Source organism: Astatotilapia calliptera, chromosome 22 (genome assembly GCF_964374335.1).
Source record: "Astatotilapia calliptera chromosome 22, fAstCal68.1, whole genome shotgun sequence".
Lineage (NCBI taxonomy): Eukaryota > Metazoa > Chordata > Actinopteri > Cichliformes > Cichlidae > Astatotilapia > Astatotilapia calliptera.
Window position 1 is genome coordinate 19,451,667 of NC_137442.1, and position 11,527 is coordinate 19,463,193.

The 11,527-nt window shown below is 42.1% G+C and overlaps 1 long non-coding RNA gene across 2 annotated transcripts; it reads left to right on the forward strand.

Annotated features, from left to right (window-relative positions):
* Nucleotides 1-574: 574 nt before the first annotated feature.
* Nucleotides 575-9,796, forward strand: LOC113015124 (uncharacterized). Of its 2 annotated transcripts, XR_013904493.1 has the most exons (3): nucleotides 575-784; nucleotides 1,587-1,629; nucleotides 9,475-9,796. It is a non-coding gene; the product is annotated as an uncharacterized LOC113015124 (long non-coding RNA). The 2 variants fall into 2 exon arrangements; XR_003271058.2 differs by lacking the exon at nucleotides 575-784 and having other exon boundaries at nucleotides 1,297-1,629.
* Nucleotides 9,797-11,527: the final 1,731 nt, after the last annotated feature.

Sequence of the window (11,527 nt, forward strand, 5' to 3'; positions counted from 1 at the left end):
AAAAAACTACAATAAAAAAATAATCGCATATCACTTGACACTGGGAATTAATTGAATGTTAAAATTCGAAGTTTAAACGATAAAGGCTATTTAGTCTAAGGTATCATCAATGACTGTAATGGCCCTGTTTGGAGTCAACAATTACTGAGTTAAATGTCATTAACTAAGGTAAAAAACAAAACAAAAACCCAAAACGTAATTGCGCAAGTGCAGTCATCCCAGTACTGAACAGATACCCTTTGATGTCATCATTCCTTGAAGCTTATTGGATATCATGACTTACCAACGTTAAATGGCCATGAGATATGTTAATATCCCCTTTTTCTGTGTTCAGAGCTTACCAAAGCAATAGCAAACCTTGCAAAACCATGACAGAAACCACACATATATGCGACATGGATTCGGGTTCTTAACTCTGATAAAACTCCGGGTGGATCCAGTGAAATTATTGCACCTGCTCCAGAAGGGAATTATGCGGGGAGAAAAAAAGAGTCAGTGTGTGAAATTGGATATTTTGAAGCGGCAGAGGGGAGGAAGAATCTCCCCAGTGCGCGCCTCTGGGTACCCTCCTACCACCGACATCAAAAGAAGCGAGCCGGTCAGTCAGATATAACGCTTGATGAACAGAACACAGACCGAAGATGACAAGAGAGAAGTTTACAAGGAGGTTTTACACGACATAAGAGATTTTATTCACCACCAGCGACAGCACAGTCTCCCTCTCGTCCCAGCGTGTCCAAGCACTGACTGTCGGACCGATGCGTTTTACGCATATCCTTTTCAGGTATGTCGATTCGGTCTCTCGGTAGGTTTCCAAGCCTTCGTGTTGTACAAATACTGACATTCAAGTCAAAGGAATACTGTTTAGCCTTCTCTAAATTATCACGGTCCCACGTGAACCTGAAAGGCGCAATAACCTCTGACGACATCCCCTCAGCTGATAAGTTCAACATCATTTCCCTTGAAGAAGTTTAATTTTAATATTACAGTATAATGTAGAGTTTGGGGCATCATCTTACAGTGTCTATTTTTTTTTTATTTGACTTTGAATTTATATCAGCCACCGATTACTATCTCGGCCATTGCGGATGTTTTAGATATTCAGTTTTATTTTTCAATTTTCTTTCTGTTGTGAATTTGACGGCCCATTAACACAGAAGTTATTTATCTTCACAGGTTGTGGTCACGCGTGCGTGTGCGCGCTTGCATTCGTTCGTTTAGGGAGGCAAGTGGGGGGCTAGGAGGTCTGCCACCAGACGCTGAAACGACATTAAATCACTGGGCCATAGAGCTTTCAGAAACTGACCGAGTAAGCTGGAGTGTGAGGGATAGCTCCTCACTTGGTGCGCGAGTAAATCTCCACTTTATCAGGGTCCGGCAGGCAGGCGCCTCCACGCAAGAATGAAATGTTCAAGTCGGTGCCTTCCGCGTAAAGTGTAGTCCACGGATAAAGGGATTCTCCTCTCACTGCAGGACTAAATTGACTCGCGAGTCCGAAGGAGAGTCAGACTGGGCGACACAAAGACAGTCAGAGAGGTTGATATGGTGCTATAAAGTACGACTACATCCTCATCCCCTCTTTACAGGCGTGCAGCAGAAATAAAATTGGACCTGGACGGGGATGGGAAGGTAGGCATTTTGCTTTCATTTTCACTAACACTGAAATGTAGCAGTAAATTGGCAGAGATGAATGTTGCTGCTGTGATGAGCCAAATAAATTCAGCTTGAACGATCAAAGACTTGTGGAATACTTCTCCCCTGACCTGAACAGTAACAATTTTCCTGCAGGGCACAGGAAACCTGAAGCCTATAGAGAGTGATCACATAACTGCCAGGCAGTATTGTGGTGTTAGCAAGTCTCTGAAGGCGGTGTGAAAGTGAGGACATTTATATTTGCAGGAGAACATTAGAAAACATATTGCCGGCAGCTTTTCAGCATACATTTTTGCAGACTGTTAGAATTAGTTTCACCAGAAGGTAGTTGAAATTGTCTGTGCTCTGCTGACTCACAGAGGATGGAACCTGCAGCCCTGACGGCACTGATGCACTACTCGTTGAGCCATGTAGAACCACACCTGTCTCCGTAATGCAGTGGTGAGGCAGGTCTGGTGCCAGAGGGACTTTTCTTCCACGTATGGACCTCGCAGTGGGGAGCAGAGACACCCCCCAAAGTGTTCTGTCAGCATCTGCAGGGAAACGCCAATCCGAGCAGCAGCAGCAGCATCGGCATGAGCTATCGAGCCAGCTATCGCTTCTGAAATGCAACACCAACTCCAATAGTGCTGAGATAGCTCAAGAGAAAAGGCACAATGCGCTGTGCTACTGTAAATGCACGTGTGCTTAAAATGCATGCACATGTCAGCTACAGAGTGGTCACAACTCAAGAGTCTACTTTAAGCAGTTTCCCCCTACACAGTGATGCATATTACTGATATTAATTGGTCTGCAGTTGTTATATGAGGGCATTCCCCTGCAGACATTTGACTAAACATGTCTCAAGCTGGAATTCTGCTGACCTGAACAGCCCATTCAGTAACAAGGCTAATTATATACTTGAATTAAAAATTAATAGTGTTAAGGTCACTCAGAGAGTCAGTTTGTATGCTGCATCCTTACAACTGGCTGCGTTTGTTTAAATGTTCTGTGTGCAGTCATCTTGTCAGTGCAGTCTTGTTAAAACTGAGCTTATTTGCTACTTTTTAATCAGCAAGTGCTTCTGGTTTTCTCTTTTTGTATCAGTGCAAACACGGATGCATGTGCAGGCAGACCCTGTCTTCGAGTTATGGAAGCATTTCCTTTGTAAATGCATCGTTCAGAGTGTGAGCTCTTCAAACACACCCAGCTTGTGATGCATTTAATCGCAATCCACAGTGTAGATGAATAGTCTGCAGAAAAACAGAGCGAGAGAAAAAGAAGATCAAGGTCACAGCCTCACTTGCTCAAGAATTTGGTTTGAACGCAAGCTGGATGTTGTTGGTGCTTTTCTGGGAATTATCACACACTCGCACACACATTACTTCAAGGATGGCAGCTCATTCGGCTTCATTTACAATCAATAGTCTGGTGGCTTTGAAATGCTATTTCATAAAGCTGCTTTGAAATGAAAAAATTAAGTTTTTTTTGAAGTGATTATTTCCTCCGCTGAGATTATTTGTGAAGAAGGCTGAGTCACTTAACTGTTACTGGAAGCTGCACTTGTACAGGCCAACAGACTTTCTTCTTGTGCTATTTTCAACCAACCTTCTCATCGCTTATACTACGCTTGTAGACGGGAAAACCTAAAAGGAGGTGATCTGGTTATCTGACCTTGTTACATATTCCTCTTATATCAACTTTTTTTTAAACATTGCCTTACAGCATAATCATTTATTGATGTCCATTTTTAGACAATGAGAGCATGTGTGCTTTCTGTGTACAAGCCAGAGGCAGAACATCATTGTAAGTGTGTGCATGCATGTGTATATTTGTATGTGTTTGTGTATATAAGCGCTGTGGCTGGTGTGTGTGTGTGTGTGTGTTTGTGAGCCAAAGCTGCTGGTACAGAATACTGCACCATGCAAATCTGGTTGAGGAGAACAAAGATGTTCTACAAACACTGTTTGTTTGAATCAGGACGATCCCAGCATCCAGAACCCGAGAGAACAGTGGCTCATTCACACAACATCAAGAGAAGGGACCCAGAGCAGGGACCAGCTAAGGTCTTTTTATAAAGGTTGTGTATCCCTAGAGAATAACAAGGAGAGGAAAAGTGAGGAATAGAAAAGCCTTCGTCCATTATGTGCTGTTCATAATAAAAGGGATTTGTAGCCAGTTTCTCTTCAAAGACATGCCTGGAAAAACACTAGAATCCTTCTTATAGGTAAACAAAACTTCCCTGGTAAAATGATAATCATTTAAACCTCTTTACATATTACCAAACATGTTGCCTTTTAATATGTTTAATTTTAATTTTAATATGTTAATATGTTTGCAAATACACAATAGTCCCAAAAGTATTCACTCATTTGCAGATGTACTTGAGTGACATCCCATTCTTAGTCCACTGGGTTTAATATATTGGGCCAAGTTTTGCAGTTATAATAGCTTCGACTCTTCTGGAAAGACTTTCCACAAGGTTGTGGAGTGTGCTCATAGGAATTTGTTATCATTCACTCAGACTGACATTTGCGAGGTCAGACACTGATGTTGGATGAGAAGGCCTGGCTTGCAGTCTCCTCCCTAATTCATCTCAAAGGTGGTCTGTTGGGTTGAGGTCAGGACTCTGTGCAGGCCAGGCAAGTTCTTCTACACCAAATTAACTCCTTCTTGTCTTTATCTCGATTTGTGCACTGGCACACAGTCATGTTGGAACAGGAAGGGGCCATCCCAGAACTGTTCCCACAAACTTGGGAGCATGAAATTGTCGCTGGAGGATTAAGAGTTCCTTTCACTGGAAGTTAAGGGGCTGAGCCCAACCTCTTAAAAAGAAACCCACACCATAATGCCCCCTCCACCAAACTTTACACTTGGCACAATGGAATTAGACAAGCACCGTTTTCATGGCAACCGCCAAACCCAGACTCATCCATCAGATTGCCAGACGGAGAAGCGTAATTCGTCACTCCAGAGAAAACTTCCCCACTGTTCCGAGTCCAGTGGCAGCGTGCCATGGGAACCCATTCCATGAAGTTCTATACGCACTGTTCTTCAGCTAACCTGAAGGAGGTCTGCCACCAGTTGGTGACCTCACACACACTATGCGCCTCAGCATCTGCTGACCCTGCTCTGTGATTTTTACATACCCTACTGCTTCATGACTGAATTGCTGTCTTGACCAATAACTTCTACTTTGTTTAAATAACACTAACTGTGGAATATTTAGTGGCTTTATATTATTTAGAATATTTCGATATTTCAGGAATGGATTTGATGCACATGTGGCATCCTACAAGAGTTAACAGAGTACCACACTGGAATTAACTGAGCTCCTGAGAGCAACTCATCCTTTCAAAAATGTTTGTAGAATCAGTCTGCAACGCTTGGTGCCTGATTTTATGCACCATGGAAGTCACTGGATGGGTGAGTGAACACTTTTGGCAATATAGTGTTTTATTTCAGCTCAGAAACTAAAGTAGCTTTGCTTGATTGAGAGTTCAGAATAAGCCTTACTGATGTTATACTGAGCTTTACTGCAGCCCCTATGTTCATCTGCCTGAAACAAGCTGTTTTAGCTCCTCTCTGTTTGGGAAAATTGTCTTTGGCTAGATGCCCCTTGTAAACAGAAGGTGGATGGAGCTGCTGTGGTCACAGAAGGAATATCCCTTTTTGAACCAGCCCTCATTTCTTTGCCTTTTCCTTCATTTTTCAAGAAGCTCCACTTTCTGGTAGTTTTTTTAAAAAGTGGTCTTCAGCAACAGTTTTCACCAGGCTTTCTGACGGTCTTTCACATTGGTTGTTTTGTGAAAGACCTTCAGTTATTTTTTGTTGGTCTGTTAAGCCATTTAACACTGATCTATTAATCATCCAATCATATATAATGCTCCTAACTCAAGGGATGAACAAGTGTTGTATGAACACATCAACATTCAGCAAAGAATCAACTTCATATTTGATCTTAAGGCACTTTGTTACACATCATTTGTTGACAGTCTCTTTACGTGAAAAATGTCTAAGTTAAAACAGTTTTGATGGGCACAAAGTTGTGTTTTTGTCCAAGGAAAGTAAGAAAAAAATCCAGCAAAAACCAGACACAGGACTTGAGAGTTACACCTAGACCGTCAATTGATCCATGTGAGGGACCAAGCAGCCAAGGCATAGAGGACACAGAAAAACTTTTCTTCAAAATGGGTTTTCTATATTTTAACCCTCGAAAACAGTTCAAAAAGACAAAATTCTAAAATATAATTAGTGGGCCCATAAAAGAGGTCAACTAAATATAACTCTGCAAAAAGTAATTTCCAGAAACTTAAACAAACAAAGTGGGCAACTTAGCTCACAAACTGACCTAATTACAAAGACACAAGAGGGTAGCTTTTATAGTGGTTCGGCCAAACCCTATTACACACAATAGGGGGGAAACAAAAATAAATACTAATACTAACTAAGCACAGAATAACAGAAGTAAACCTAAAACACCCCTGTTTCTGATAAGCACATGGTTGGTCCTGCTGAGCAGGCATTTTGTTCTTAAAGTCCTCAGCCACACCTTTTGCCCAGACAGGAAACAGCCACCATCCCAAACCAGGTAACTCAAAGAAAGAGAAACATAATTAATATAACAGAAAACATTTTTAGAAAAACCACACAATGCTACTATCCGTGCGCTTCATAATATCAGTGTTAGGTTCAAGTAAAATGGTGAATTATATTAGTGAAGCAACTGCAAACCAAACTAATAAAGTGAACGAATGGACTCGTTTTACCTATGTGTGGCTGATGTCATCACAATCCATCTACTGTTCAGTAAAGCCTCATTAGAAATAGTCGCAGTGGAAGGGTGGCTTCCAACAAGCCGTTCTTAATGAAGGGAAATAGGAAGAAAAGGCTGAGGTATGTCAAACAATACAAGAACTGGGCTGTAAATCAGTGGGAACAGGTCTGATGGAGTAATGAATCCAAATGTAAGATTTCTGATTTGTCAGCTGTCTGTAAACATCGTGGATGCTCTGTCAGGGTTTGGGGCTGTATGCCAGCCAGTGGTGTTGGAGATCTTGTCAAAACCAGTGGCATTATGAAGAGAGAACAGTGCCATCAGATTTTAATCCACCATGTAATACCATCTGGAAAGCAACTGATTGGCAACAGTTTCATTTTTCAGCATGACAATGATCCCAAATGTACTGCTAGTGCAGTAAAAGCATATCTGGATAGAAAAACACAGAATGGAACACTATCAGTCATGGATGTTTGCATGTTTGAATAAATTGCTGCGCGTTCTCCTCATTTTTCCTAGCAAGATAAAAAGAAATGAGGGTTGGTTCTATACTTTTTTTTTTTTTTTTTACATATGAAAGGAAAAGCAGAATAGTACCACTTTGTATGTACATGGTGTGATATCTTATGAAAACATCACACGTCTCATATTTCTTTTTTCTTTGGCTGTGCTGTGTCATATTCGGAGTGGTTTTCAGTGTGTTTTTTTTTTCTCTTTTAAGTCAAAGCCTAGATAAGCAAAGGGTGGTTGAAGAGCCAGTCTACATTCTCAAGGTCCTCACGCATACAGACACAGTTGTACATGTACACAGGCATGTTACACATGCACATAAGGGAATCTGTGCTACACTGTGGACTCAGTGATGATGACCTTTGCTGATGTGATATTAAACAGACTGGGTAATTGACATTTTTAATCTGATATCTGTATCAGAATTTTTTCAGCTATGCCCTGACTTTTTTTTCTTGTCATAAGCAAGTTTATACAGCAATTTTGTTAATGAGCATAAACCGTCTATTGAGCAGGGGCAAGAAAGGGGCACTAGCATTATGTAAATTAGGATATCGAGTATGCAGATTTTCCTCGTACCATTTCCTCATGATCTTCCGGCAAGGATTCTGTCTCCCTATCAGAGAGTGATCAGAATAGCCAGACCATTGTTAGCGCTGGCACAATACAGCATTGTAGAGCCTCCTTTTGTGTGAATCGTTCAATAGTGTAGGATCTTTTCCAATGGCGAGGTTTTGGTGAAGGGATAGACGACGCTCTGCGCGATCATTGTTCTGTTTATGGAGAATAAATGGCACTTATTACCTATAATCAATATTTCACCTACAATTCCAAATAACTGCACTCTGTGTCTGCAGGATTTTTGTCTGGCAAAGTCATTTCAGTAGTGCCAGAACCCATTGTTGCTGCCGTAATGAAAGGCAATTCACGTAAATGATTAAATGTAGAATCAGGGTGGCTTCTTTCTCACCAAAGCCAAGTTGCCTTGGGCAGTTTCCAGTAGTATGTCAACCATTAGTGGTCACCGTTTTTGTCATATGTCTTATTAATGCCCTGCAGTCTTGATTAGAAAAGGAGCTGGTGCCCAGTAATGCCATACATACTTGTAGGCAGTCAGATATTCATGAAAACACACTTAAAAAGGATTGTTCTCAAGTGTTAATGGAAGCCATTTCTGTCTTCCTAAAAAAATATCTGTGCAATTATATTTGACATTGTTACCTCTAAAACTTTCAAACTTCAAAACCTCTACCTCCCTCAAAATATTCAGAGTCCCAGTTGCATGGTATTCTACTTTTCTTCTTACGTGCTTTTTTATTCAGAATAGAAAAAAAGGTTAAATGAATTGAATTCTGCCCCTGGCTTTCTATTACTTTCTTTGCTTGCTTCGTCCTTCAGCTCCTTTCATGTGTCCTCTGAGTTCATCTCCCTGAAGTTTTGAATCTAGGTTGGACCCATTTTCATACGCGGAACTAGGCGAGGGAAAGATAATCGTGTAATTGCCAAACCATAGTGCATCACCAAAGCAGGAGCCTGGTGTAACCGGTGAGGCTGATGTAAGCATCTTTGAAAGGGTTAGGAGACCGGAGATTTAACCTGACAGGAAACACAGCACATCAGAAATTTAGAAGAAATGTCATTGAAAAAAGGCTTCCCTTGATTATTTTTTGTTGTTTTGCCTGCTGACGCAGATATGAGGACATATCTGTGAAACCGTGACATTTTCAGACCTTTGTTTGTGTTACACGCCGCTTAGAGTTTGCTCAGGTTTGACCTTTTAATGCCTGTTACATGGCAGACTCCCAGAGAGAGAAGAGCAGAAAATGATCGAGAATATCTGGAGCTTGGGGGTAGTTTGGGAATTGATTGCATGCTTTCTGCCTTTCTGATGACAAACCACTTACCCATGAGACCAATACATGGAATAAATATTTGGTTTGCTGGCATGCATGTGTAATTCTTCCCCCTCAGTCACACCCAACAGATTAAATTTCTTTTCACTGTGCAATGCACAGCTAAAGTAGTGATTACGTTTATTCCGAATGACGTGCGCCAATTCTACCACGGGGCGTCTATATAAGGACACCTCGCACAGATCTTTCTCTGTGGGCCCATGGCACTAGCAGTCATTAACCTTCTAGTCAGGCAATTTGGGGCAGAGGAGTGTTTCTCTTCCAGCAAGCTGGATGTGACTTGTAGACAGGAAGGCCAACATCTTCTTTACAAGGTGAAAAGGGACATTTTTATTGGCCGTTTGATAAATTTGGTGTCCGCGGTGTGGCACATCGTCCTTGTGCCTCTGTTTCTTGCTCTCATTTGCACTCCATTAGTATTTTCCTTCATTCTATTGCTCCCATTCATTTTCCCCTCAGGTCACCGCTTTATTCTCTGGTCCCACCGCTCTCTATCGCCCTCCTCCTCTCATTTTCTCCCATCTGCTCCTTATGTCGCTCACACAGAATGGATTGTAACTGACTTTATCCCCACCCCCTACCCCACCCCACCCCCCACCCCGCCCCTTCCCTCAAATTTTCTTCCCCTGTGTCTCCTAGTCTTCATCTCCACAGTGGATCAGCTGTTGCTGGCCAGAGCTGAAGGTGACTTGCTGGCTGGGCCAACGGCTGCAACACAGGACATGGGTCCTGCCTCTCCTCCCCACTCGTGTCTTGTGTTGCAGCCAGTGGAGCTGCCTGTCTGCCCACTGATGACGCGTGAGCTCCAGGAGTGGACGGATCTTATCAGCCGTGGACCTGCCGACACAGCTCCCCATCTTACCGCTAGCTTGAGCCTAATCACTGTCATTCTGTGTAGTTATCCCATATCTAAATATGTTCTCTCCCACAGTTTAAAGCAAATAAACTACTTCAGCAGAAATGTTCCTCGTTGTGTTTGTCATGATAACAGTGGAGTGTTTTTTGCATCATAATGGGATGTCTCACCAAGCGTACAGCTGCAGTCCATTGAGAACAACTCCCTGTTAACATTTGCACTGTGACATCGGAAGCAGAGCTAGAGCCATCAAGATTATTATACTTTTCAAACTATAAACACGAGGCAAGCCAAATAGCTTTTTATTAATCTGTGTCTCGCATCAAATGAAGCAGCACTTCTGGCATTTCCAGGGAAGAAATGTTATTATGAAGCAGTAGCTCTTGACAAGGTCAACAGTGGTGCTCCTCTATGCGAGACGGGCAGATGCTGTGGAGGCACGCACAGGGTGTCTGAGCCCCTTTAAATGCATCCTCTGTTCCCCACATGTAAATGAACAGTATAGCTGAAAATTAGATAGAGCAGAGACGACTCCAGAAGTGAGAGATAAAGAAGCAAAGGCAGCAGGAAAAGGACAGACATGCTGTACAGTGCCTCCTGCTACCAGATATATCCACTCACCTTGTGCTGTCACTCAGACTTGGTCAGCGTGTGTGTGTGTTTGTGGGAGACAGAAAAATAGAGAGATAGTGGGGTGAAAGGAAGTGTTTGTGCACATCGGGTGTTCTGGGTTTCTGTGTGTGCAACTTTGTAATAATGGAAAGTGTGCGAGAGTGCGTGTGCTTCAGAGTAGACAGGGGGTGTCACCTGATTAGAATGTAAATCTGGACGCGGGTTCTTGCTGTTTTTCAATCTCCCCCCACACGGATTGTTTACCAGAGGGATTGAAAGGAGGCTGTGTGCTGAATGCTGCGCGAGCTGATATTGGCTGACTGTGTTTACCCTGCGTTCATACACGTCTCAGAAGTATACAGATTAAAAAATATATTTAACATACCTTCAATGACCTGATCATAAAGTAGCCTTAAAGGGAAATGACTCCTTATTTTCACTGCCCTGGGAACTTTTTTTTCTGCTTGGATTCACTGTTTATAGCTGACTAATTGAATGCAAATGAGCTCAGCACTCTCTTTCTGAAGACTAAATGAAAGAAAAGTTTAACATCCTGGAAAATATGCTCTGTAAAATATGAAAGCGCTGTTACAGCAGCTTCTAGCAGCAGCATGTCGGCTTCACTGAGCAACGGGGGAAAACGGCAAATCTGACTTTAATTGTGAGAAGATTCACCTACCAGCAGCACTAAAAATGTGCAGTTTATATGTCTGTAAGTTTTGTTACATTGCTGAACTATTTCAAGTTTGGGAGTGACGTTTTCCTGCATGATCTGTTTGTTACCTGCCTTGGGTAAAAAATTGTTTGTATAGATTATATGAAGAAGATACGATATACTAATTTGTGAGCCTAAAGTTGTACTGGAATGTTTTTTTCCTCATCTTTGACTGAAAACACACAGTCTAAAGCACTAAAACACAACTGTAACCGAAAGCTAACGCTGAAGCCAGATAACTAAATGAAAAAAAGGAAAAACCTGCACACAAAGAAGAAGTAAGAGAGGCAGAAGAGCAGATCTGTTCTAACAGATTGCCAGGTCTTAAGGTTGGATTTGCTGTGCTACAGATTTTTCTACATCAGTATACTTTGTGTCTGCAATCAGCAGTTACAGCTTGAACGAGAGAGCTATTCCCCTCCCACTGTGGTCTAAACTCCCCATCCAACAGCCGACTTGGTATGGTAATGCCACGGCAACAATATCGAGTCAAGAAATGCATTCAGTTC